Source organism: Sturnira hondurensis, unplaced genomic scaffold (genome assembly GCF_014824575.4).
Source record: "Sturnira hondurensis isolate 20B ecotype Veracruz unplaced genomic scaffold, ASM1482457v3 Scaffold0007208, whole genome shotgun sequence".
Lineage (NCBI taxonomy): Eukaryota > Metazoa > Chordata > Mammalia > Chiroptera > Phyllostomidae > Sturnira > Sturnira hondurensis.
In genome coordinates, this window is record NW_028079839.1 from 3,260,509 (window position 1) to 3,287,103 (window position 26,595).

At 53.8% G+C, this 26,595-nt stretch overlaps 1 protein-coding gene across 5 annotated transcripts in view; it reads left to right on the forward strand.

Moving 5' to 3' along the window:
* The window catches only part of PTPRE (protein tyrosine phosphatase receptor type E), a 120,808-nt gene that overhangs the window by 45,865 nt on the left and 48,348 nt on the right, over positions 1 to 26,595 (forward strand). For 3 of the 5 annotated variants that reach the window (XM_037051204.1, XM_037051199.1, XM_037051200.1), the window contains exons 2-3: positions 4,234 to 4,351; positions 5,222 to 5,244. The gene's annotated coding sequence lies outside the window, so the exon portion shown is untranslated. Of the gene's footprint in view, positions 1 to 4,233; positions 4,352 to 5,221; positions 5,245 to 8,534; positions 8,833 to 26,595 lie in introns of those variants that run through there. The other 2 variants (XM_037051201.1, XM_037051202.1) reach the window with 2 other exon arrangements.

Sequence of the window (26,595 nt, forward strand, 5' to 3'; positions counted from 1 at the left end):
TTCGACCTGGTGTTTGTCCATCCAGCACGGGGTTCTGACCGCCTGCCCTGGGCCAGACTCCGTCCTAAGCTCATGGCTGTTTCTGGGTTTCCTAGAAAGGGACATGGGCCCGTGCGTGTATTATAAAATATCTGCAAGCAGGCGAGCCCACATGAGAGTCCAATGGTGGTTTGCTGGTCCCCAGTTTTTCCATTAATGGGTGACTTGTATTTCCGTCCTTTTATTCCAGGTCGTACTTACCAGCAAACAAGCAGCAGTGGACAAAAAGTAAAGCGATCGCGTTATACCCAGGGGCTCCATGTTTCTGCAAACCAGCAAAGACATGGACGCGTGATATTTGCCGAGACCGTCCTGATGCACCGTGGGGAGCTTAGGTCTCCCTGGGCACAGTGCCCACGCAGCCCCCAGGCCAGGACCTGGGGTCCCTGAGGGAGGGAAGGGAATCGGTCACCGTTGTCTTGGGTATCACCTTGACTCAGTTTACTGCAGTCAAATGGGGTGTGGCAGGGGAACAAGACAACAGCCAGCACCCCAGAGGCAGGAGAATGGGTTTGTGGGGGACCCCACCGGGGAGAAGAGTATGGCAAAGTGAGGCAGGCTCGGTCCCAGGTGTGTCCCTGAAAACAGGGCCAAGAGAGGGCCAGCTCACGGAGGACCCCTTGGGAAGTGGGGGACCTTTGGGAGGGTGTGGCGTGCTGGAAGCAATGTCCCCTCCGCCAGGCCAGCGGCTCTGGGTGCCCTCGCTCAGTGAGACTTCGTGGGCTCACCACGGTTGGGCAGAGACACCCGTCGTCACAGAGAGGCGATGGCCTGTGGTCAGTAGTCATAGGACAGTGCCACGAGCATCTGCCCCCTCCCTCGTGGAGGTCTGGGGCGGGACACCCACGGTCTTTGCTGGGCAGCTGCCTGTGAATTAGTCGTAGACGCCGCCCCGTGTTTACAAGTCCAGCTTGTCTCAGAGACTGACCGGATCACTGCTCCAGCAGCCGGGTCTTTTTTCCAGCACTGGCTGTTCTAGGAATCCACCCCCCCCCCCAAGGTGGCATGCTGGCTGCAGGGCGGGTGGGGTAGGATTCACCCCACTCCTGTCATTCGGGAGCCTTCTCGCTCCCCGCAAGGTGGGGTGGGGGTTCAGCGGCAACTCCCAGACCTTTTCATGCTGTAGAAAGTGCTGGCATTAATGACCTTGCCAGTACGTAGAAGGTGCACCAGGCAGGAAACTGCGAGGCCTGGCAGAGTGGGCCCGGTGAGTGCCTGCACCCCGGGGAGCCGGGGTGTTGCTGCGCTGTCCCCCAATCTGGAAGCGGAGAGCTTGAATGGAGCTGAGGGCTGTCCTCGCTGAGCCCCAACCCCCCTCCTGGCGCACTGAGTGCCTATGACAAGCCACTGTTGTCTGCTCTCGGGTAGCGACTGTCCTGCTCTTTGGATCATCCATCTGAACGCATCGTCTGGGTCCTCGTCCTTGAGTGTCACCAGGACCAGCAGAGAGTGACACTCCTTGCAATTCCAAGTGCCCTGACCAGTGGATCAGGGCACCTCAGTGTCTTGTCCGGGAGGTGGGAGTTCGAGAGAGTGCGGCCAGGACCACTTCGTGCTGATGCCCGGCCCAAGTTCATGGCAATCTGGACTAGGATTTGTGTGTGTTTGCTTTGTAACCTGTTAACCCGTCATAAGATCTCCATTGTAGATACAACCTACGTGGGGAACAGTGCATGCAGACATTTTTAAGGGTGCGAAGGTGCATCCCAGCGTTTTCTAGACACTGCTGCCTGTTGCAGAGGGGAGGTTGCGGACCCGGCCCTTCGGGCCAAGGCTGTGTCCAGGGGCTTTACTTCCTTCTGGGTGTGGAAAGGTTGCCCAGGCCTGCCCACCTCACGACTTGACAAATCAGACATAATTTTCACACATTTCTTAGGTGGAACAGCACCCATACGTCGATTCTAAATGCCGTGGCTGTTTCGGTTTTTGCAAGGCTGGGGTGCACGCTAACGCGCCGGGTCTTTGTGCAGCCCCTGAGCTGTCTGGACGGAAGGCTGCAGCGCAGGCGCTTCCTGTAGGGCCGCTGCCCACTGCCCGCGCTCAAGCCTTGTCTCCCTGCCCCCCAGGGTGGCCTCTCTCTGCTCTCTGTCCTCACACCACCTCTTCCCCAGGGTCCAGCTGGGCATCCTCCCTCTCTGGGCTCTGGGAGCAAGTGGCTGTGCTTGGATACTGGGGACAGACCCCTGTGGTCAGTAGGTCCAGGCCTCTAGGAGCCTGGCCACTCCCACGGGCTCTCTGCTCCCCACAGGAAGTAGGGGGCCTGCCTGGGCCTTTCCAGATCTTTCTACCCTGCATGGCATGGTGGGGCCCTTGCTAGAGTGAGGAGTTCTCCAGGATTGGCGTCACCCAGAACAGAATGTCCTTCGTGGACCCAGAATCATTGCCTCACTGGGGAAAGGAGACAGAAAGACCAGACAGATAAATGTCCCTACAGTGTGGGCCGGATCCCCCCCACCCAGTGGTCTCAGCGACCCTGGGACACTGTCCACTGATCCCCGATGCCCACTGCCTTGCTTGGCAGGCCACTGGTCCAGTCTCAGTCTTCTTGTCCTCCAAATGGGACCAGCGTGCCTCCTGGGGCGGGCTGTGGGCTGCGGGCAGCACAGTGTCACAGCCACGGAGGCACTTGACCGACATCCATGTGGCGGCTTCTCTGCTGCCCCGGACGATGGTGCTGCCCCAGATAAGACCAGGGACCTTGCCCACAGTGGAAGGACGCTGCCCCCACGGTGGAGCAGCTGTGTCCTCGGGATCCGACCCCTCGCCCCATCCCCTCGTGGGCTCGTCCCACCTTTCCAGCACGTTGCTCCCTCTGCAGCAGCGCCTGGGGCGGAAGGAAGCATTCGCGTGAAAAGGCTGGCTGCGGAGGGTGTTCTGGTCACTTGGGGTTTTCTCGGCTTCTGTGCTTCGAGAAGCTGCTGCTTGTGGTTTCGTGCTGACCTGCGTGCGCCCCGAACCAATGCAGTGTGTCATCTATTTGTGGAGTCTGCCCTTCTGTGGGCCCTTGCTCTGTTGGAGAAATAGAACGGGGTGGGGGGAGGGAGGAGAGGGGAGTAAATGGTGATGGGGGGAGACTGGGCTGGGGCTGGTGAACACACAACACAGTGTACGTACAGATGGTGTGTGCAGACTTGGACACCTGAAACCTGTATAATTTTATTGACCAGTATCACCCCAATACATTCGATAAAAAAGACACAGAATAAAAATGAAACAAAATTAGTTCAAAGGTTAATTTAAAACCATTACTTGTGTGTGATTGGGGTGTTGTTGATCACGCTTACCCCATTATTTAACCAGTGTTGGCCGGGACCTCCCAACCCCCGCTTCTAACGCAACTGGGGTGTTCCGGGGCTGCAGCCCTGCCCCTGCCTGTGACGCGCTCTGCTTGTCGCTGGGTCTGAGTTGACGTGGGCGTGACTTGGGCTCGCACGGCCGGTTGTCTTCCGAGTTCCTGTCAGTCCCCCTGACGGAGACAGGGTGCCATCCCCTCCTGGCTTGTCCCCACGCCTGGCCCCAGGCGAACAGCGCGAGTTGCTCTTCCCAGGCTCTTTCTGGAGATCAGCTCTCCCTACGAAAAGCGGGTCTGCATCCCCCACGGTGCCCCCACACCCCACACCTTCCCGCCGTCTGCTGTGGCCGTAGGCCCCACTGCACTCTGGGGACCTATGCTTCCGTGTGTTACTCTGCAGCTCCTCCATAGAGTCTTTAGAATTTTCTAAGTAGACAATCACGTCACTTGAGCGTAAGGAAGTACTTTTTCTTTCTGATTCACATGCCTTTTCTTCCTTGTCCTTGTCTTGTGGCATCGACTAGGACCTCCAGTGCATGTTAAATAGGAGGTGAGAGGGGACACCCTTGCCCTGGCCCCAGTGCTGGCTGGGGGGGGGGCGGCGTTCAGTCTTCCACCGTCAAGAATAATGGGAGCTGTGGATTAGCACAAGTAGATTTAAAAGTTCCTTGGTAGCCAGATCTGTTGTTACTTTGGCTTCTTTTGCTTTCACTCTGCCTCCCAGGGCAGCTGTTTGGTGAGCGCAGCCTGTTGTAACTGTGCGGTGTGAGGTCACTATCGTCTGTGCTACAAAATCCCTGGCCCAGCCATGCCTTGGCCAGACGTAGTCTGTTTCGGTGGGAAACGCCATGTCCCACATTCACGGCTGTAAAATAGCGATGGCCCATTCCATTCTCTTGCAGCACAGATGCGCAGTGACCGCCGAGCCTGTCCCCAGCGACAGGTAGATGCAGGCCACGAGCCCTCCCATGAGGCTGCCTTCCCGGCCACTCACACCAGGACAAGGGGCACATCTGCCAGGTGAGGAGTGGAGAGACAAAACGTGGTCCGTCCATCCAAGAGGACAGTACCTGTCCATAAACAGGTGGAGTGCTGGTCCATGGTGCGTCATGCATGAACCTCAAAAACACTCCAGATGCCATATATCACAGGGTCCCCTTTACATGAAATGCCCAGAAGAGTCACATCCATGGCCAGCAAGTAGATTAGCAATTGTCAGGGATCCCGGGGCGGGGGGTGGGGGGAGGATGGGCTGGGTGGCAGCGGGACGGGGGAGTTAATGAGCTAACGTGCATGGGGCTTCTCTTGAATGATGAAGATGTTCTAGAAGGAGATTATGGTGGTGGTTGCAAAGCTCACGACTGTGTAAAACCTGTTGAATTGTGCACTTTGAACGGGGGGCTTCATGGTGTGTAAGTTACATCTCGGCCAAACTGTTTTCAAAAGGACAGTAGAGTTCAGTGAATGGGGGATGAGCGAGCTGAGGGATGACTGACTGGGGTCGGGGGCATCCCGAGCAGGAGTGAGGGGCCGACTCTAGAGAAGGTGGGCGGAGGGGACTGCGTCAGGGGGAGGGGACATTGTAGGCTACAGACAGAGCAGCTGACTGACGGGGCGAGACACCAAGCATTTCAGATCTGGGTCAGCCACCACCCTCCACCATCAACCAACAGCCACACATCACAGGAGAGTTCGGGTCAGGACACTTTGGAAAGCTGATGATTTCAGCAAAACGCAGCTGCGGTCACGTAGATAAAAAGGCCTCAAGGAGACCTGAACAATGAAGCGAAATTGGGCACCTTCAGCCGGTGATGCCGAGAAAGAGGTGGCTAGAATTAGCAACTGAACCTATTAACCAGGAAACTAACTCTTTGTTTCTTTCTTTTTCAGACTGTAGCTGGCATTTTCCCTGGGTGAGTACAAAATTTTTAAAAATTATTTCTGATGTACAGTCAACTATCTAAATAACGTGGGGGATTGGGGTTAGAGAAACATCACCTTCCAGAGAGAGAGAAGGCCGCATCCCGGCTGCATCCAGGTCAACGCATCCTGTTAGCACTGGGTGCGTCCACTCCTTCCAACAGGCTCCCACCGCACTTCTGGTTACTTTCTTTGGTGCGGGTGTTTGAAGTCTGGCTGGGCCATCAGCCTCCTGAAACGTTCTGTTGAGAACGCACTTTCTACCCGCTCTCCCTGCACTGCCCCGCCCTGACTCGCCCTGACTCGCCCTGACTTTTCGGGTGCCTCACCTTATCGCGCTGGCACAAAGGTGACGCCTCTCAGGGAGCCCTGTGCTACAGGGTGGCGCCGATGGCACTTGCTCCTTTGATGATTGGCTGTGGGGAAGGCTGCTGAGAAGGGGTTTTTCTGGATGGTACTTTCAGTGAAAAAAGAAAAGCGTGGTCACCCCATAATTTTCGCCTTTCGAGGTCCTGGCTGCTCTGCATGGTCTTGCCGTCTGTGATTTAGAGGCAGAAACGTCGTGTCTTTGCTGTGTTCTACTTCATCAGCTTAATGGGGTAAATTCCCTAAAGGAATTGAGACAAGAAAACCTAAGCGCTTTCGAAGTGGCCACAGCCCATGGGCAGGTGGCACCTGGCCCAGCACGACGTGGACACTCAGCTTTAGTGAGGGAACCAGAACATGGGCAGGTAGGAAGATTTATTTCTGAGGTGCATCACCTGGTGTGAAATACCTAGACTCTGCTCTGAATGGTCCTGAGGTCCATGGGTCCATTATTTTGCCCCGACTGGCCTTCTCTTTACGGGGTGGGGGTGGGGTATCCTCCGTGGCACCGTGTCCTCAGGGCATAGATGCTCACCACTGTTCCTGGAGCAATTCGGTGCCTTTTCGCTGCACGGACCATGGCGCTGTCTGGAAGGAATGCAGAATACCGCCAACGATTCACCATCGGATGGAGAACGGGGAGGTCTCTGTGTGCCGCCTACCAAGGCAGTTGTGTTGTCCGCCTTCTCTGTCATGTTGTCATCGGATGCTGTCCATTCTGAATGGCATGATCTCCTTGGGCAGGTGTCAACCGTGGGATCAAAGACAAGGGTCATCAGGGGGTGTCAGTCATGGTCAGAGACTCAGTGACAAGGGGCCTGCAGTCTCTGTTGCCTTCGATGCCTAAACAAGAGAGGCTGGCTCATTCCCACGGGTGTGAGTGGACCTGTAGGGGCCACCAGGCTGGCGTGAACCGTCGGAGGGTCAGGCCCCACAGACGTGTCTCCTTCTGAGATACAGGGTCTCACCTTGGCTTCCTCGGCTCTCCACTCAGCACCGGCCCCTCCACATCTGTCTTGCCACCCGTCCTCTCCAGGATGGTGGCCTCTTGGCTAGTTGACCAGCTGCCGTGAGTGGTCATCCACTCTCTCAGCTGCGACCCTGTGACGTATGTTCCTGGAGCTTCCCAGCCCCTGCATTGTCTCAAAGCCAGGGACAGATTCAGAAGCTGGTCCACTGTCCAAAGGTAACTGAGCACTTGTCTGGGAGTTGGCTTCTTACCTCTGTTCCCACCCAAGGCGCTTGGGAGCCAGAGCCGCTCGAGGCAGTGTGGCCCTGTCCTTGGGCCCCCCTCTGCCTCTGTGTCTGTAGGGCAGTCTGCTTTAGGGGGCGGGGAGTTCCTGGAGTAAAAGTGCTTCTGCTCCCAGGACCTGTCCCTCTCGGAGATGGGAAGCAATCGGCCCTGGAAGCGTGGCCCCCATCCGCGCTGGCCACCGACCCGCTGCCACCGGCGTGTGCCTGCCGGGAGTCCGGGTGGAGCGTCGGTCGGTCTCCCAGCGCACGGCGGTATCCCAGCTGAGCCTCTGAGGCTGTGTCAGTATGCTGGAGTTCCTGCCAACAGGAAGGAATTTATTCCAAATTTGTGGAATTAGAAACTTGCTTTTTAGTTGGTTAGAACTAAATAAATAGCTCGCCCCCGGGAGGGCGGGATAGAGCCATCGTCCGTCCCCAGCCTCCATCCACAAGGGCCCAGCAGCCACCTGCCCAGCCAGCCTGCGCACGGTGCTCCCCGCCTGTCCTCCCGTCCGTCACTCGCCTCCTGGGGTTACTGTGGCGCTGGAGTGAGGTGACCCAAAGGAAGCCCTTACAGTCGTTACTAGTGTCGTCACAAAATGATGGCAATTGTTTTCAACTTGTAAAGGAGGCGCTCAGAGAGTCACAAGGTGTGTGCCAGCAGCGTCGTGGGGTCAGAAGGGCCTTCCTGTCTAGTGACAAGCCCTCATTGTCAGCAAAGAAACCAACACTGTGTTAAAGTTTGGTTTTTAAACGAAAGAGAAGTCAACATTTTTCCTGGTAAACCCGGATTGAGAGGAGTCTTTTCAGCACAGCCACCCTTCTCATGGTTTCCTTTTTTCTTTTTTCCTTCCTTGTTTAAAATGAAACGTGGGAAGTAGCGCTGCTGTTCGTACCCATCATCCGATAGGCGCGGCGCTCCCTCAAGTGAGGGGGCTGCAGCTCCGTGGGTCTCGGCTGCACAGCGTGTCAATAATGCAGCCGGGCTGCAGAATTAAGAATTTATGGAAGGCACACAGTTAGGTTTACGTATTTGCTCCAGGCTCTCTGAGGTCTTGTGTCGTGACAACAAAGGGTATTCCCCGTTCAACAATACTGTAACGTGACCATCTCGCTTTGGCTCGTGGAACTACCAAAGGAATACGAGAAGACGAAGTTCAGTGCCAATTTTAAATTTAACCTAGGATGTTCACGCACCAGCCTTGTCCTCTGGAACGACCCGTGCTTCCTCCTTCACCCATCTCAATACATGTGACTTTTGTTTTCCAAGTCACTTTTCTTCCTGGGGGCTTGCCTGATTGGCCATCATGTCAGGGAGGAAAAGAAGGAGCCGGCTTCCCAGGGAGGTGTGCTGTGCCTGGGCAGGTGAGCTGCAACCACGCTCACCGCTTCCACGCTCACCGCCACGGGCCGCTTCCGTCTGTGCCAACCGACCGGCCGCACCCGGTGCCCTGTCCTGGTCTCCAGGCTGCAGGAAGACACTGAGCACTTGAAAACTTCCTACAAGCTCTGACTTCCATTCCCTTCCTTCACCCTGGCCTTGGGTTTCTGTTAGCACCTGTGGGCTCCATGGGCTTCCTTTTCGAGCAGAAAGGGTTTCTCTCGACAGACCTTCGTCGCCCGGAGACCGAGGGAGAAGCTGAGGCCACTGCACCTGCTGGTTCATCGGCCCAGCAGAACATCCCCTCCTGTGTTTCCATCCCCACCCCACCCCCCAGGAAAGTTCCAGCATTCTTCCAAGAAGTGCCTTTAAAGGAGTCTGTGCAGTAAGCATTTGTCACGTCGCAGAGGCCAGGACTTCAGCAGTCATAGTTTCCACTCGGAGGGACGGAAGCCAGCTTCCCTATATAAACGCGCGTCTCGTCCTGCGTGCCCGGCAGAGCCGGACTCCCCTTCTAGAAACCCGCGGCAGCCGGCAGTCAGGAGACATGGGTCCTCACCAGCCAGGATGGCTCCCCGGCATCAGAGCAGAAGGAGGAGAGGTAAAGGGACGCTCAGAGGAGGCCCTTTCTGGTCGCGGGGGACTTCTGTCATGGCTGCATGTCATGGAGTTCCTAAGGCATTGAAACTGGGTTAGAAAATGTTGCCAGGAAGCCCTTGTGAAGGGAGCATTTGGCAGACAGCCCCCCTGGCCCAGCCCGGCCCGGCCCCTGCAGGAAACCTGGGTGTGGACTCAGGAAGCCCTCTGAGTCTGGCCTGGCCCAGCCCGGCGGTGCCTGCCAGAGAGCAGCCCTCCGCCTCGGGGTTGCCAGGCTGCCGGGCTGCCGGGAACCCCAGGGGTGGCCCACCTTGGAGGAAAACAGTCCCCGGCCATTGCCAGGTGCTGGGCGGGCTGGATGACGCCGCAAAATCCCACCCATTTTAAGCTGGACATTTCCTATTTTTGCAATCCAACCCACCTTCCTAAGTTTCCTTAACAGCAAGACTTGTGAAGTGACATTTTAGTTCACAGTGACGTGGTCAGAAAGTGGGAGGTGCCAGGGCAGGGCAGATCGCTGAGCTGGTGCTCAGGGGGCTGTGTTCAGGGTGAGAGGCAGGGCCGCGGTCACCTTGTAGGAGCCGATGGCCTCGTGGGCTGCTGGTCCGGGACTGCCCGAGGAGCAGTGTTGTTTGCCCTGGGTGAGGGAGCAGTGCGAGTCAGAGAGACCCACCGAACCCCAAACCACGATTCAGGGATGAGAAGGCACCTGGGCCAACCCCCCTTTGCTTTGGGGACTCGCCCCCAAGTTCTGTCCCATGCATATCAGGACATTGAGCTGCAGGAGATTAGATACATTGGGCTTAACAGTTGCCAATTTGAAGTGACTTTTAAAAACTGCTCATTATGATGCAGAGGGTTTAGTGTAAAGTGTTTGAGATGTGGGAATAGCGATTCCTGCGGCATGCTGAACGAAACCCCCACGTAATGGAATCTCCGAGTCGCTTTTCCTCTCCTTGTTTTGGATAGACGTGAGAATAAGCAAAGGGCAAACTTGCATTTTTGTTATTTTATGATGGGGGCTGAATGAATTCTGGCAACTTCAAAGCAGCGTGTCAACAGTATTTATCTAATTTCGAATAACTCTACTGAGATCAACCTGCTGTCCAAAATGGAGCTGTTCTGTGTTAGACATGACAGTGCGCTTTTTAGAAGCTACTGTGTCGCCATGTTGCTGCAGAAAATTAATTTTTTAAAAATGTCATGTTGGTGGACATGTTTAGTCACACACACACACACACACACACACACACACACATGACAGGACTTGCTGTGTTTCCTACTTTGCCAGAGAACTTCAGTGCCTCATGCTGATGACAAAGCACGCTTCTGGTACGGCACGTGCAGGCAAAGCACTTGACAGTTGACACAGAGGCTCAAGTTCAGGATCTCGTTTGGGCCTCACAGGTGCCTGGAGACAGCCTAGGGGTGTGTTCTCGAGTTCTCCAGTTCTCACATGGACTTGGAGACTCGAGCGGCCCGCACAGTGGGCGGGGACGGTCCCGGCCCCAGCGCCTTCTGTGCTCATCACCGCCACCAAAGGGAAGGGACATGCCAGCCAAGAGAAAATAAAATTTCCCATCATGAAAAATATTATTTTGCAGTTATTTGCGAATAGAGCACATTTATAAATAGCATATCCCATGGGTTTTGCACAGTTTGCTGGTAGATAATTACATTTTGGAACAATTTTCTGATTACTGGAGTTGATCTTGGCCAGGGCGCCCAACTATTTCTGCACGTTATCTGCTGACCAAATCCAGTTTCTAATCTCGTTTCACACACTCGCCGGTTTCCTTTTGGCTGCCTGCCTCGGCCATCGGTCTGCCCATTCACCTGCCCAGGGCTGACCTCCGGCAGGGCTCGGGGTTGTGCCAGCTCCTGAAAAATGAGGTCGGAGATCTCAGTTGTGATTGTGGTTTTTTGCACAGGAGCCTAGAAAAAAGTGGACAGAAATAGAATTTAGTTCTAGAAGGCTGAGTGACTGGGACATGTCCTGAGTCACACCTTCTTTGTTTAAAAAGTCAAAGGCAGGTGAGAAGTTTGTAATGTTCTCTTGAAGACGTCAAGATCCTGGGTGTTGAGCTAACAACAGACATGTCCCCGAAGCAGCCACTGCTCCGAGTCACACTGCTCCATGTCACATGTGCCTGGGGCCACAGGCCTCCGTCGCCCCTCCCTTCTGCGAGGCAGTTAGTCTGCCGTACGTGTTTTGTAATCTCCACTTTGGCTTCCTGTCTCTCGGTTGGATTTGCTCTCCCCTGCCTTCCAAAGGAGGCAGGGACGCATACAGAGAGTTTTACTAATGGAAATGCCCTTGGAAAATCGGTCTTAGCCTTTCCGACGTGTTGCTCCCCTGCAGGACGGGAGAGCTGGGACTGCACGCGCCTTGGCGTTGAAATGCAAGCAGAAACCCCAGTGGCTAAAACACAGTACCCTGCGTGCCGCTCTGGGATCCTTTCTGGCAGGGGGCCCTGGGGGAGTGTGGCAGTTCATTTGACCGAAGGAGTGGTTTCCTGGGAAGGCAGATCACTTCATCTTGTCGGAAACCGTGGAAACCCCCAGGGCACCCCTGTGCCCCGTGCTCTCAGCAGAGGACGGGCTGGGAAGGGAGGGTGGCCGAGACCAAGCTCGGGCCTGAAGCATCCAGTTCAGCAGCATCACTGTTTCCAGGACCTGCGTTTGGCCTCCCTCCAGGGGGAAGCCGACAGTGACATTCTGTAGTGCCGTTTCCCGTTGTGGGCGGACTTATTTAATTTTTTATGAGTGATTCACTGCCCAGAGCTGTATGTTTTTCTTCTCTTGAGCTGAGGATTAAGTCATGTTTCCTTTAAGAAATTACTTTTGATACAACCTGAGCCCTGTGGCCCTCTGAGCGTTTGGGACGAGAGGATGTGGTAACATCCCCAGGCTCTTATGAAATGGCAGTGACGATGTCATCCTGTAGCCCCGGTGTCCCCCCTTTAGAGGGGACGGTGCCTTGGTAAACACTCAAACGTGCTTCTTTCTCTGAAGATGATTCTGAAAATTGGTTTTCATGCTCCAGCAAACCCATTCCACTTGGGAAGCCATGAGGTAGGCTTCCCGAACGGAAACCACATAACACAATTTCCACACGGTGTTTGTCACACTTCCTCCCTGTCCTCTGTGTGGACTGCAGGTGGCCTCCGTCCGCCCAGTTGGGGTCCGGTCACCCCCTCTGGCCCGAAACCTTGTTTGACAGCAGCTCAGGGGGTCATCTTGGTTATGGCGGCTCTCAGCCCGTCTCAGGCCCACTTCCACTCCCATCCACCTCAACCCCCGAGGCCGGAGGGCTGAGCCGGCCGTCTGTACAGCGACCCACCCCGCTGGTCCTGTGCCCAGACCGGTGAGCCAGGCACGTCCCCTCCAACCGCGTGCCCTCCACCCGGCACCAGGGACCCAGCCTCGGGTCTGCAGGTGCTGCCGGGAAAGTTTGGCTGTGTGCAGAGGCCGAAAAGGTCCAGAGGGCAGCAGGTGGTACGGACAGGAGAAAAACAAAGGGTTATGTGCGAGGCGGTGGGGAGGCGGACCGCTCAGTGGGGTCGGCCTGGGGAAGGCAACGGCACCAGGGAAGGAGGAGGGGGATGGAGGGTGCTCGGCCGTCAGGAGGCCCGGCATCCAGCCTTGCTGACCGCGTGGCTTCCATCAAGACGCCCGCCCCCTCAGGAGCCGCCCATCACTCCAGAGCTCTGGAATTCTGTCCGTCCGGGATGGGGCCCCAGCAGAAACTGAAGGGTTCCAGTGCAAAACCAACAGCACAGAGTCGTCTGGGATCGAGGCGAGGACCCTGGGAAGTACCGGGGTGGTGAGTGGGGTGGGGAGAAGGTGCTTTGGGACCTCTGAGGCCTGGGCTCAGCTTTTCGGGTTGGGCTTCCCTGGGGAGGAGACGTCCCTCGTCAGGATGCTGCTCCCTGTTTCCCCGGGCCCGGGAAAGAGCCAGCCGCTCTGGGGGCCAAGCCACAGGCCTGGACCAGCAGCCTCGACCTCGGGGTCTGCTGGCCGCCCACCCCTGGAAACCGGGTGCCGAGTCTGGACTCCCAGCGCCTTCTCTGAAAACTTGGGTCCCTGGTCAGAAACTCAAGTACCAAGTCCAGGATTTCGGGAATGGTGCAGAAGGGGATCTTCGTTATTCACCAGAACATGTGAACCCTTTTCTGAAATTCTTCTTAAAGATTAAAAAAAAAAAACAGAAAAAAAAGTAACCTTTATTTCATCCAGGCTGCGATGCACCTTATGAAAATGTGTCTGGTATGTGTCTAACAGCCTACAGACAGCAGCGAATGCAGAATTGCCCCAGTCACAGGGCTAGTGGCCTGGTGCACCCAGAGGAGCTGATGACTGAGGAAACAGGCTTCTAGAAACTTCTGAACTCATCACAGATTCTGGGACAGTGAAGAGACCCAGGTTGCGGGGGTCTCGGCACTCTGGGCTGTGGAAGCTTAGAAACCGAAGTCTCTAAGATCCGAGGTGAAGGGCCTTTTTCAAGGACACGGTTAAAGGAGAAGCAAATACTCACCTTGGGAAATGAGAAGCCAAATCCCAAGAACGGCAGATGAGACAGTGCTATCAGCTCAGCGGCAGAAAAGGCACATTCTCTCCAAACTCCCATTTCCTGCTTCACCGGTGGTTTGTAGAGTGGGTGACCCATGACTTGAAATTAGTGCACGGTAAGATTCCTGCGGACAGAGCCAGGACAGTCTGTTTGATGTGGCTCTCTGCCTGCCTGGAACGTGGGGGCATGTCAGCTCCCAGCAGGGACAGCAGTTGTCCCCATTGTCTTTGAGTCCCCAGGGGCCTCCACACCTAGGCCTCAGGACTCCGGTGTGGCTGAGCGAAGGGTGAAAGAATGAGCTGGCGGGAGGGTGGGGGAAGCAGGAGAAGAAGGCAGTGAGCGGGCGAGAGCGGTGCCTCTCCATCTGGCGCCCGGGGTAGCACTTGGCACCACCTGGGCCGTGGACAGAAGAGTTCTGCTTTGCTCGTTGAAAAAAGCAGGGACAAGAGCGTTGTCCTGTCTTCTGTGGTCTCTCTCCAGACCTATCACGGTGGGGCTTTTAACCTTCTGTGTCATGGGAGCATTAACCTCTAATGTCATACTCCCTGGGGCCCGGGGCCACTCTCAGACCGTGAGGCCCCACAGATGCCAAGATGCCACCCTGTGGGTGGCTTGTGCCGTCAGGGACCCCCAGGAAGCGGGCGGTCCAGACCCCGTCCTGGGAAGCGGCAGGAGGCAGCACCAGGTATCGGTCCCGGCTCCAAGCTGGCCCCCATGGCGCACCAGGCCATTGTCCCATCGCTCTGCGCTCACAGAACAGAAACTCAGAGATGAATGATTAGGCGTCTCTCTGGGGACAGCGGCTGCAGAGTGCAGAGCCCGCGCACTAAGCTGTGCTCACGCCCTGGAAGCGTCCCTGGCCTGAGAAACGGTGGTCTGCACACTGAACCGTCACCGTCATTTTGCGATAAGGGACTCCTTTTCCTCGGGAACGTGATCCCTTGTGAGCAAGAGCTTTGACTCCCCCTGTGCTGTCATTGCTGTGTAGAAAGGTCTTCGGCCCTTCTCATTCAGAGCAGCCGTATTCATCAGCTCTCTGACTCACTGGAATGTGGGCCTGGGTTGCAGGTGTGGCCACGGGTCGGGGCACATGGGAGAGACAGTGATCGAAGTTTCGTCCTCCTATCACTGTTCGTCTCCCTCTCTTTTTCTGTCCCCCCTCACTAAAAATACATAAATAAAATCTTTAAAAAAATATGTGTCCCATTTCCAGACACGGAATTTCAATGCCAGTAGGTGGCGTGAGTGGGTGGGCATAGCCCTGAGCGTGTGGGTCACCATCTGAACAGGGTGGAGCCGTGTCTCTCCCTTCTGAAGGGCAGGAGGTCAGTTCACAGTGGCCACCTCCAGGAAGGCAGGGCGTGAGAGGCGGTGTGGGTGTGGCCACCACTGGACCAAGTCCAAATGCCTGCCCTCAGTGGACCGCCTGACAACCAGTAAGTCACATACATGTCAGAGCCTCTGTTTAAAGGACTTAGCTGGGCCCCAGGGGCCCCTAATTTCTCAGGATGCTCAGATCCAGGACAGCAGCACAGAAGTCCCCGGCTGGCCCTTCGCCGATGGCCCTGAGCCCGCTGGCGAGTTTGGAACTGGACTGTCTCCAGGTCTTTCTGTGGTTTCACAAATAGCTTCGTGCAGTAGATGGCTATAAACACCTGTGTGAAACCCTTGTTTTCCAGTGAGGCTGCAAGAGTTGATTCATTCTCCTGGGTGGCGTAGTGGGGCCCCTAAAGCAAGCATTGCTCGGAGTGGCGGCGAATTTGCTGAGCATTGATGGAAAGTGGTCAGGCCAGGAACCTAATTGTTCTTATGGCCTTAGCGCTCAGGCCATGTACACTCACGCCACACCCACTGGAGAGACTCCCAGTGAACTGAGTGGACTTGACCTCTGTTTCCAAATCTTCTAAGAACAGTCGCTTTCTTGGCGAGTTCAGCCAGCCGCCCGGTCCCCCTCCCTGTCCCGGCAGCCTGGGTGCTGGGGAAGAGTCCAGCTTCTCCTGGAAAACTCATCCCAGGCCTCAGGTTGTCAGGACCCTGTGTGCTCACTGTTCACCCCAGGGTGCTGTCTCCCCATCTGTCCCAGTGCAGACATGGACTGGTGGGGGACGTCTAACTGTTTGGAAGGGAGACATCCTCTAACAAGGGTGTGCAGTGCCGAGAGCTTCTGTTGCCGAGCAACGGAAGGCAGCCAAAGGCAGTTTAGCAGGCTACCAATACCCATTTGTGTGATAGGACACACAGGGGAAGAATCTCAAAACCTGCCCTGTTAAAATCATTCCTTCCACAACAGAGAACTAAGAGAGGCTTTGGGGCAGGGCTGGCTTCATGGGGCACAGCTGTGGGCACGGTGCCCTGACTTGCCCCAACTCTCAGCCATTCCTCGTTCCAGTGACTCAGGACCCTAACCGTGCGGGCTGCAGCTTAAGAGTCTCCTTCAGCGTGGACGCCTGAGGTGTCCCCAGCTTTCTAGCTGTGGCTCCCAAGTCTGGAGCCCAGGCCAGCGGATTCCCATCCATCCACTGGATGCAACTGAGCTCCGAAACACTTCTTCTCAGGGGCAGGGGTGCAGAGAGAGGTAGGGGCAGCCCCAGCCACACGCCCACAGGCTCTGCACTCGCAGATGAGGGGCTGGTGGGCCCTGCCTCGGGATCCTGTGACTGTCACAGCCCTCGTTTCTGTAGGACGTGGGTGTCCTAAGAAGCGTGCCTATTCATGATGGCAGCCCTGGCGTCTGAGGCCCCCGCGACATTCCTTCCTCTGTAGAGAAAGCTCGCCTTCTGTTGCTAAAACAACAAACCTTCTCATCTTTGAGCCTGGCCAGTCCTCATAGGGTGCGACGCACCCTGGGACGAACAGTGAGCACACCAGTCCTGGCCAGTCCTCATGTTGCCAAAAAAAAAAAAAAAAGGAAAAAAGAAAAGATAAAAAAAGAAAACAAAAAAGAAAGCAAAGACCAAATATGGGAACAGGGAGACCAGAGTGTTACAAATTTCATGTCTCAAATTCAGGTTAACTCAGTGAATTTGGGCCAAACTTGGATTTAACATTTCCCTTGAAGGTTGGCTTAAGCAAATTACCTGCCTGTTCCAAATGGCGGCCTCTGACCTTCAACCCAGGCGACCAGTCCCCTTTCCATTGGCGACGTCCTACCAGGAGACCCAGCCGGCTCTCTAGACTGTCACTGTGAGAGCCGAGGCCTGCCCGGCCTGCTGGCCCACGTGCGCACATCAGCGCCGGTGTGCTCGGAAGGCAGAGCCGTGAGGCCCTCGTGTTCCCACAGGAGGCTCCCGCCTCCCGCTTCTAGGTGCCCTTCCCTGTCCGCCCCACCCCCATACCGGCTGTTAAGCCCAGACGCTGCCCCACCACCGGGCTTCAAGGGCTCAGACCTCAGAGCACCAGCGTGGGAGTTCAGGGCGAGTTCAGCACTTGCAAATTCCATCCCTTAGCAAACCGGGGCTTGAAGACCAGGAAGTCCCAATAAATAGTATCTGTCTGTCTGGTGTTTTTAAGGCAGACTTCCCATGTTAGAGACCTCAGGAATCAGGACGTGTGCCTGTGTGCGTGGGCACTACTTACCAATAAAAAGCAACACAGGAGAACTAAGCTGTTGCTTCAAAATCGAGGGTCAGTTCACACGAACGCCCAGCGACAAAAAGGTTTAGCTCCTCTTTGGCAGGCACACCACTTTGGGGTTTTGTGAAAAACATTTCTCAAGACCTGGGACCGAGAAACCTCCCCTTGAATTAATGCAGGGAGATAAACGAAGGTATTAGGAGATGCCTGTTTCCGTTTCAAACGCCCCCCTGCACGCTCACGCTGTCCTGTGAGCTCCCATCTCAGGCTGACCGTCACCTTGGGAGATGGAGCTAAGAGTTCGCTAAGTCTGGCTTGGCCTGCTGTTGGTTTTCTGGAAACAAGCGCTTCGATGTTAGCGAGCGCCGCAGCTGCAGTGGGACCCGGTGGAACACACAGCAGCCATGCCGGAGCGTCGCCATGGCAACCAGCGGAAATAACGGCCCCCTTTGGGAATAAGCGGCCAGTGCGGCCGTGGGCAGCAGACACGGTTTTCGCTGATTGTTTCAGAGGTTCCTCGTCCGCAGGAAGTGAACGAGGAGCGGCACTTTCGGATAATAAATGGATGTGCAGACCACTGACGGGATCGCCTAAGTCACCGAGAAGGGAAGCCGACGATGGGAGAGGCTGGTGATGACACACCACGGGTGGGCACCCGGTCCAGAACCACGCAGAGCCGGGTCAGCGGTCCCACCTCCCAGGAGGCATCACTAGGCTGTTGCCAGGGTTTCCTTCATCCAAGGCGGAAATAATGGGGAAGTAAATGCCCTGAGAGCCCGGAGCTCAGTTCTTGGCATAAAGAAAGTGCTCAGTGAATCCCACGTCGGATTCTCAGGACAGCAGGACAGGGGAGCCCAGGGCTGGCCTTGAGGACGGTCATGGCACTGAACAAGCGCTTGGAAAGGAAGGCTTCACAACCAGCCATGCTGCAGACACCGTGGGCCGCCTGGTGCCCTCATGCCGGGGCCAGGGCGCCTTCTGAAGGACCGAGGCTGTGGGCGGCTGTCAGGGCTCCGCGGGCACACCTGCACCACTGACCGCATGCACCGGGACGGGAACTTTTTGCACAACCGCCACAGTGCCGGAATGTGGTGCCCCCCATAGAATGTGAAATGCAGAAGCTGTCAGAGGCCTTCCGCTCCATCGCCAGGAGAAGGAGAACCTGGTGAGAGCCGGCAGCCGCAGAGCACCAGGTTTTGGGCAACAGACTCGAGCCTAAAACTTGAGCGTGCATTTCCTGTTTTATTTTAGGAAGTGCTGTCAAAAAAAAACAGATATTTTTTGATGTGAGACGTTCACTCTGCAAAGCAGCATCACGCCAGAAATAGAATTGTTCTTTCCGCCGAGTAGAAGGTGCTAGAATAAAAGAATTTTATCTTTAAACCCCATTTGGGGACAGGCACTAATAATAGATGTCCTTCACTTTTCTTTTCAATTTAGGTTGCATTTCCATCCCGCTTTACTTGAAAACACCCTTTAGAAAGCATAACATTAGCAGTCGCTTGTATTTGAAGACCAAACCCAGAGTGTGGGGCGGTCGGGGTTGGGGTGCCCTTGCAGGTGCTGGGTCAGCTCCCGTCCTGTTTCCCTCCATCCTGAGTGCAGGGCACCCGGCTCTGACTGCCCCGCCAGGATGCAGACTGCCGCGCCAGGCACCTGCGCACGCGTCTCCCAGGGCTTCATGCCTCCTTTCTCACTGATTTATTTGAAACTTAAAGGCGCTCCACCTCCACGAATCATAAACTTATTTCCAAGGACGTGTTTCAGATGGAGAGGAGCAGTCTCTCCTATCACTTTCTCCTGCTGGGTGCTTGGCTCTGGTGTGTAATGGCATCGTGCGGGGACCGGCCACGGCTGGTCTGGGGAGGAGGGTCGCTCAGCAAGTGGTCTCGTAAATAATGCAGTGCCTTTCACCGAAGTGGCCAACTTGGGAATGTCCCTAGTATCAGCCAGCAAGCCTCCCATGCTGCGGACACGGGTTTGGGCGAGTTGATCCCCCAGGGCTCCCGGGAAGCGGGTCTCTGTAAGTACCCAGGGATGCAGAATGCAGATGGGGAGGGAGATTTTCTGGAATGTCCCTGCTGCCTCTGGTTCAGGTTGTGAGAAAAATGCATTTTCCGACAGCTTTTAAAATTGGGTATGTAATGTTGCTGCTCCCCGAGAATTCAGGAATGCCACGGCAGATCGATTCTTTGTCAAGTTTGCGCACGAGCTCACACTGCTGGTTGGAAACATCCCTGCGGTGGTCAGCAGTTTTGTACAAATGACTGCTGCTGGTGTTCTGCCTGCCTCACCAGCACATTGCTGTTTAACACACGCGTGCTTTCTCTTTCACTTAGAATGCAGTGACTACGCATTCTTTAATCAGAGAGAACATGCTCAAAATTTTGGACATGCCTCTTTCAACTCGGCTTAAAATTATAAAGGCATTTTAGGAAATATTTGACCTGAAAGCTGACTAAGCGGGCATTTCAAACACCACACCAGCAAGCTGGAGGAAGAGATTTTCTCTCCACATTTCTGTTCTTTCTTCTTTCTTTCTCCAGCGTGGTCTCTGCTGTGATCGGGGGCTGAATCACACCGGCTGGCCTGTGTTCTCCAGAGAAGGTGTTTGGTAATGCTCACGTTACCTTTCACTGGCTGATGCTGCCGTGTGGGTAAACTCAGGCACAGCGAAGTCACCTGTTAATTATTTGGGGGACCTAGGGTGAGAAAAATCTGAGCTTGCATTGGAGGGGTGGCTCACTGAGCCCGTGCACCTCAGAATGTCCATCTTTCCCCGGAAAGTGGAGGAGCCCGCAAGCTGTCCACTCCAGGATTCTGCTCAGCCCAGCATTCCCACCGGTTTCCCCCAGCTCACTTGGGTCACTGTCCCCACAGGCTCAGCAGGGTCGAAACACCTCCTGGCTCAGGTGGTGATGGTGCCCAGGGACAGGAAGCTGCCATACCAGGACAGCCTCTTCTCACTCCGAGCCCAGCCAGAAGGGGCAATGAGCCTGGGGCCCCATAGGACATCCCGAATGGGACCTGGAGTTTGCTCTAAGTGTTTGCGCTGCTGTGTTTTCACTGAAAGACAATATTCGTGTAAGTTAACGATTCCCTGTAAGGAAGTGAAAAACTCCGGTGTATTTTACCCATGGTGTGAAAGGACTTCATTGCCTTCCAGTTAACCGTGCGCCTCATGGTTCTTTGTTAAAGGGAAGTGTGCAGTGGGCGTGTACTACCTGTGTGCACTACTGTGTGTGTAGGGTGTGCTCTGTGGGCACTGTATGTGTGAGTACCATGTGTGCGCTTTGTGTGCTGGGTATGTACTGTGTGTAACATGTGTGCTGTGCATGCACTTGTGCTGTGTGCCCTGCATGTGCTGTGTGCACCGTATTTGTGCTCTGTGTGCTGTGTGCTATGTTTGCCCTGTGTGTGCTGTGTGCACCATATTTGTGCTCTGTGTGCTGTGTGCTCTGTGTGCCGTGTGCACCATATTTGTGCTGTCTACTGTGTGTGCCTTGTATGCTGTATATATATGTGTGCTGTGTGCCCTGTGTGTGCTGTGCACGCACTGTGTGCTGTGTGCTATGCGTGCCCTGTGCACCATATTTGTGCTGTGTGCCATGTGTGCTGTATATGTATGTGTGCCATGTGCACCGTATTTGTGCTCTGTGTGCCCTGTGTGCGCGCTGTGCACGTACTGTGTGCTGTGTGCTATGTGTGCCCTGTGTTCACTGTGTGTGCACAGAAGGAAGTGAGAGGCCCCTGTGGTGGAAGTGGGACCCTCCCGAGGAGCACTGGGTTTGAACCGTGCTCTTTCACCCTGGGCGGCCCGGCCCGGTGAGGGCAGCTGGAGAAAGGGCCCGGGGGGACAGAGCTGCGTCTCGGGAGCCGTGTCCCAGCCCAGTCCCGCAGTGTGAAGCCAGCACTTTGTCACGCCCTTCAGCAGGACGCAGACCCTCCCGGTCCCTCTCGCTGCGTCTTCCCGCTGCTGTCACTGCTCCCCGGGCAGGCCTGGTCCCAGTCCCACTCCCCTGACCAGCCGCCGGCAAACACAGGCAAACTGGGGCCGGCACCTCCTCTTTCCTGCCCCTGGGGCCCTCCCAGGAGGGCGGCCAGGGCCTGGAGAGACAGTGAAGGACATTCTGTGAACGAGGACCCCTGAGGGGCCGTGTTTCTAGGGCAGAGTGAGGCGGCCGAATGTTCATGTGTAATAAGGAGTCATATCTGAGAACAGAGGATCGTGAGTTAAGGGCTAGAGAGGTGAGGGTCTCTCCTGGGTTCTCCCCTTCCCAGTCCCACAAATAACCCCCCACCCTCTTTGCAGAAAGAAGCAGGGTCCCTCTTGTCTGATATCTGCAGGCTGGGATGGGGTCCTGGCTGCGCACCGGCCACCACTGTCTGGCCACCCCTGGCCCCAGAACACCAACTGGGTGTGTCTGCTGAGCAACTGTTCCTGGCCTGTCTCCTACTTCTTTACTTGGGGTGAGACTCCCACAGGACTGTGGGGAAGCTGAGGAGAGAGCCCCTGCCAGGGGCCGGGCCGGGACAGTGTTCCCAGGGGGTTTGGGTTAGGGTGGCCACCTGAGAGCTCCCAAGAGCATGCTGGGTAGGAGGGCACTCTTTGGGAGAAATCGGGATCGGGGCCCTTCTCTAGGTTTCGGGGTGCCAGTGATGGGAAGCTGCCATGGGGGATCGTGACAGCAGGCGTGTCGGCAGGAAGGTCGGTGCTGTGGGACCCCAGGGTGCAGGGGTCGGTGCCTGCGTCTGCACACCATTGTCCCCCCACTCCTGGCACCCTGCACGGCTTGTAGCAGGCGCTCACTTCCCTTCTGAATGAGGGGAGCAAACGACGTGGCATTAATTCATTTTGTGATATGTGCGGCTTGTCTCATTTGCAAGCACGTGTACAGAGCTGCGAAGTTTGGAGCACTGAAAAGCGGCAGGGGCGTTGGATCGGGCACCGGGTTCAAATCCTGACCTGTCACTCCCTCACTGTGAGATCTCGGGAGGTGAGATCTCGGGAGGCGACCGCGTCTCCAAGGCAGAGCGTCCCTCCTGGGTAGCGGAGGAACAGAGATGAGATGCTTTTTGGGAAGCCCAGGCCCCGGGCAGCGTGGCCTCACTGTTCTCGTCATTTCTTGCTCTGCGGTCTCCTCATTCTGTGAGAGCGCAGTCGTTTGGGTTTGTTTGGAAAACAGATTTACAAAGTCAGCCATCCTCTGGGAAAACAAATTTCCCGAACATTTTCCGATACATTAAGAAACGCACTGTTGATGTTCCAGGCATGCTGTGTGGTTCGCATTTTAAAACTCTCCTCTGTTACACTCAGCCTGATAATAACGTTTAAAAAAAGCAGCACTCCAATGTCACTGAGCAGCTTTTAAGCATAATATGATCTTGCAGAGCTGGAAAATGACAACTGCATTGTCCTCCGTCCTCCTGTGGCCCGAGGTGCCGGAAGGCCGCCGGCGTTTTAAAGTCAGAGCAGTGGGCGGGGCCCGATTTCACTCTGCGTGTTGCTGTGCGGCTTCTTCCAGTGAGTGTGGTGTGCAGTGCACACTCACGTGTAATTTAGCGCAGTGAGGCCCACAGAGCCTAGGACTGGGATTTAATCAAATAAATTATTGCCCCCAAAGGGGGAGAGGTGTAGACACACTGGAAGCCCGCACAGGGGCCCTGCATGCCTGCTGGAACATTCTGTCTGTAGCACCGTTTCCAACACTCCACTGTCCCCACACCAGAGCGTCTGCCTCGTCCACCAGAGGAAGCTCTGTCACCTGCCGAGCTGTGTGACTCTGGCAAGTTACTCAGTGTTTCTGTGCCTCAGTTTGCTCATCTGTGCAGTGAGGATGATAATGGCCCCAACTTCTTGCTGTCATGGGGATCAAATGAGTCGTTAGCCACGAGCACATGGCGCTGAGCGTTCAGCCTCCAGCCAGGGCTTCTCGTCACCCCCAAAAGGAACCCCCATAACCCAAGAAGCAGTCGGCCCCCGTTTCCGCTGCCCCAGGCTTCTGGCAGCCACTGACCTGCTTTCCGTCTCTGTGGATTTAGGCATCTGGATATTCCATGTCCATGAACTCAGGCGCCCAGCGTTGTCGGGCATCGTTCACTGAGCAGGGTGTTGGAGGGTGATCCAGCCGCGGCCTGTGTCGCCTCTTCATTCTTTGTCACAGCTGAACACTGTCCCACCGTGTGGGTGGACCCCCGCTTTCATGGTTTATCCGTTCACCAGGGGGTGGACGTTCCGTGGTTTTCTGCCTTTCAGCGCTTGTGAAAAATAGAGCTGCTATGAACACTTGTGTCCTGGTGTGTGTGCACGCCCGATTTCAGTCCTTTGGGGCATAGACCTGAGAGTGGAACTGCTGAGTGACACAGTGATTGTGTTTGGCTCTTTGAGGAACTGCCAGCCTTCTCCACTGCGGCTGCACCGCTGACCTTGTATCATCAGTCCTGCCACCTCCTCCCTGACAACTGTTATTCTCTGCTTGTTAAAGAGTATAGCCCTGGCTGGTGTGGCTCGGTTGTTGGGAGCCCCATAAACTGAGGGGTTGCAGGTTCGATTCCCAGTCAGGGCGCATGCTTGAGTTGTGGGTTTGGTCTCCAGTCAGGCCACGTACAGGAGGCAACCGGGTGATTTTTCTCTCTCACATCAATGTTTCTCTCTCTCCCTCTCTTCTTCCTCTCTCTTTCAAATCAATGAGCATGTCCTTGGGTGAGGAGTCAAAAAATTATAGCCATCCTCCTGGGCACGAAGTGGTATGTTATCGTGGTTTGGGTCTGCATTTTCCTAATGATTAGTGATGTTGAGCATCTTTTCATGTGCCTGTTGGCCATTTCTATGGCTTCTCTGGAGAAATGTCTGTTCGGGTGCTTTGCCCATTTTAAATAGGCTGTTTATCTTTCTGTTGTTGAGTTGTAAGAGTTCTTTATGTATGCTGGGTTCTGGATCCCTATCAGATATATGATTTCCAAATGCTTTCCCCCTTCTGTACTTTGTCTTTTTGCCTTCTTTCTTCTTAATTTTTTATTGAATTTACTGGGGTGACATTGGCTAACATGCAGGTCTCACGTGTACCACTCTGTGACACATTACCTGTGCCGCATCATGTGTGTGTTCACTGCCCAAAGCTGGGTCTCCTCCCACCACCGTCTACCGCCCATGACCCTCTCCATCTCCCCACCCGCCTTTCCCTCTGGTCCCCGCCACACCATTGTCCATGTGTATCTGGTTCTTTTCTTCTTAATCTCTTCACCTTTTTCATCTAGCCCCTTTCCCTCTAATGGCTGTCAGTGTGTTCTCTGTATCTATGATTCTGTTTCTATTTTGTTCGTTAGTTCGGTTTGTTCATTAGATTCCACATGTAAGTGAGATCACATAGTGTTTGTCTTTCTCCAACTGGCTTATTTCACTTAGCATAACACTCTCCAGGTCCATCCATGGCTCGCAAAGGGTACGATTTCCTTCTTTTTTTACAGTGAGTAGCATTCCATTGTGTAAATGTACTGTAGCTTTTTTATCCACTCATCTATTGATGGGCACTCGGGCTGCTTCCAAATCTTAGAGATTGTAAATAACGCTGCAATGAACATAGAAGTGGTTACATTCTTTCAAATTAGTGTTTTGGGGATTCTTCAGATGTATTCCCAGAAGTAGAATTGCTGAGACACAAAACATTTCCATTTTAAACTTTTCGAGGGAATTCCATTCTGTTTTCCACAGTGGCTGAACCAATCTGCATTTCTACCAACAGTGCACCAGGGTTCCATTTTCTCCACACCCTCTCCAACATGTGTTGTTTCTTGATTTCTTGATAATAGCTATTTTGACAGGTGTGAGGTGATAGCTTATTGTGGGTTTTTAAAAAAGATTTTATGTATCTATTTTCAGGGCGAGAAAAAAGGAGGGAGAAAGAGAGGGAGAGAAACATCAATGTGTGGTTGCCTCTGGCGCACCCCCACTGGGGACCCGGCCTGCAGCCCAGACATGTGCCCAGACTGGGAATCGAACCAACAGACCTTTGGTTCACAGGCTGGTGCTCAACCCACTTAACCACACCAGCCAGGGCTCACTGTGGTTTTAATTTGCATCTCTCTGATGATTAGTGATGTTGAGCATCTTTTCACATGTCTATTGGCCATCTGTGTGTCCTATTTGGAGAAATGTCTATTCAGGTCCTTCGCCCATTTTTAATTGGGCTGGTTGTTTTCTTGGTGTTGAGGTGTATAGGTTCTTTATAATTTTGGGTACAATATTCATAAGTCAATAAATGTAATACATTACATAAATAAAATGAAGGATGAAAATCACACAATTGTATCAATAAATGCAGAAAAAGCATTTGATAAAATTCAGCATCTATTTATGATAAAAACTCACAACATAGTAGAAATATAGGGAAAATACCTCAACATAATAAAGGCCACATATGACATACCCACGGCCAACATCATACTCAATGGGCAAAAACTGAAAGCATTTCCCGTAAAATCAGTAACAAGGCAGGGATGTCCACTTTCACCATTCTTATTCAATGTTGTATTATTGGAAGTTCTAGCCATAGCAATCAGACAAGAAGAAATAAGAGGCATCCAAATTGGAAAGGAGGAAGTAAAACTGTCATTATTTGCAGATGGCATGATACCGTAGACACAAAACCCTGAAGATTCCACCAAAAAACCGACTAAACTGATAAATTAATTCAGAAAAATAGCAGGATAAAAATTAATATTCATAAATTTGTAGCATTTTTACACTAATAATAAATGTTCCCAAAGAAAACTAAGAAACAAAAATAAATAAGGAACCTAGGAATAAATTTAACTGAGGATGTAAAAGACCTGTACATGGGAAATGTTGAGACACTGAAGAAAGAAATTGGAGAAGAAACAAATAAGAGGAAGCATATACCATGTTCATGGATAGGAAGAAGTAACATCATTAAAATGTTCGTACTACCCAAAACAATCTATAGATTCAACACAATTCCTATAAAAATATCAATGGCATATCTCACAGAATTAGAACAAATATTCCAAAAATTTACATGGCACCACAAAAGACCCTGAATAGCCTTGACAATCTTGAGTAATAAAAACAAGGTTTGAAAATCATTCTACCTGATATCAAACTCTACTACAAGGCCATAGTAATCAAAAAGGCATGCTACTGGTATAAAAATAGGCATATAGATCAGTGGAACCAAACCCATACCATTATGGTCAATTAATATTTGACAAGGGAGGCAAGAACAAGCAGTGGGGTAAAGACAGTCTATTCAATAAATGGTGTTGGGAAAATCTGACAGATACATGCAAAAAAATGAAACTAGGCCACCTTCTTACACCATACACAAGAATAAGCTCAAAATGCATTAAAGACTTAAATATGAATCACAAAACCATAAAACTCCTAAAAGAAAACAGGCCGTAAAATCTCAGCTATCTCTCAAAGCAATATTTTTTCTGCCGTCTCTCCTCGGACAAGGGAAACAAAAGAAAACAGCAAGTGGGACGGCATCAAACTGGAAGCGTCTTGATGGCCAAGGAAACCATCAACAAAATGAACAGACAGTCCCCTGAAGTGGAGAGCGTGTCCGCCAGGATCCGTCTTTTTGCTTTCTTGGTGGCGTC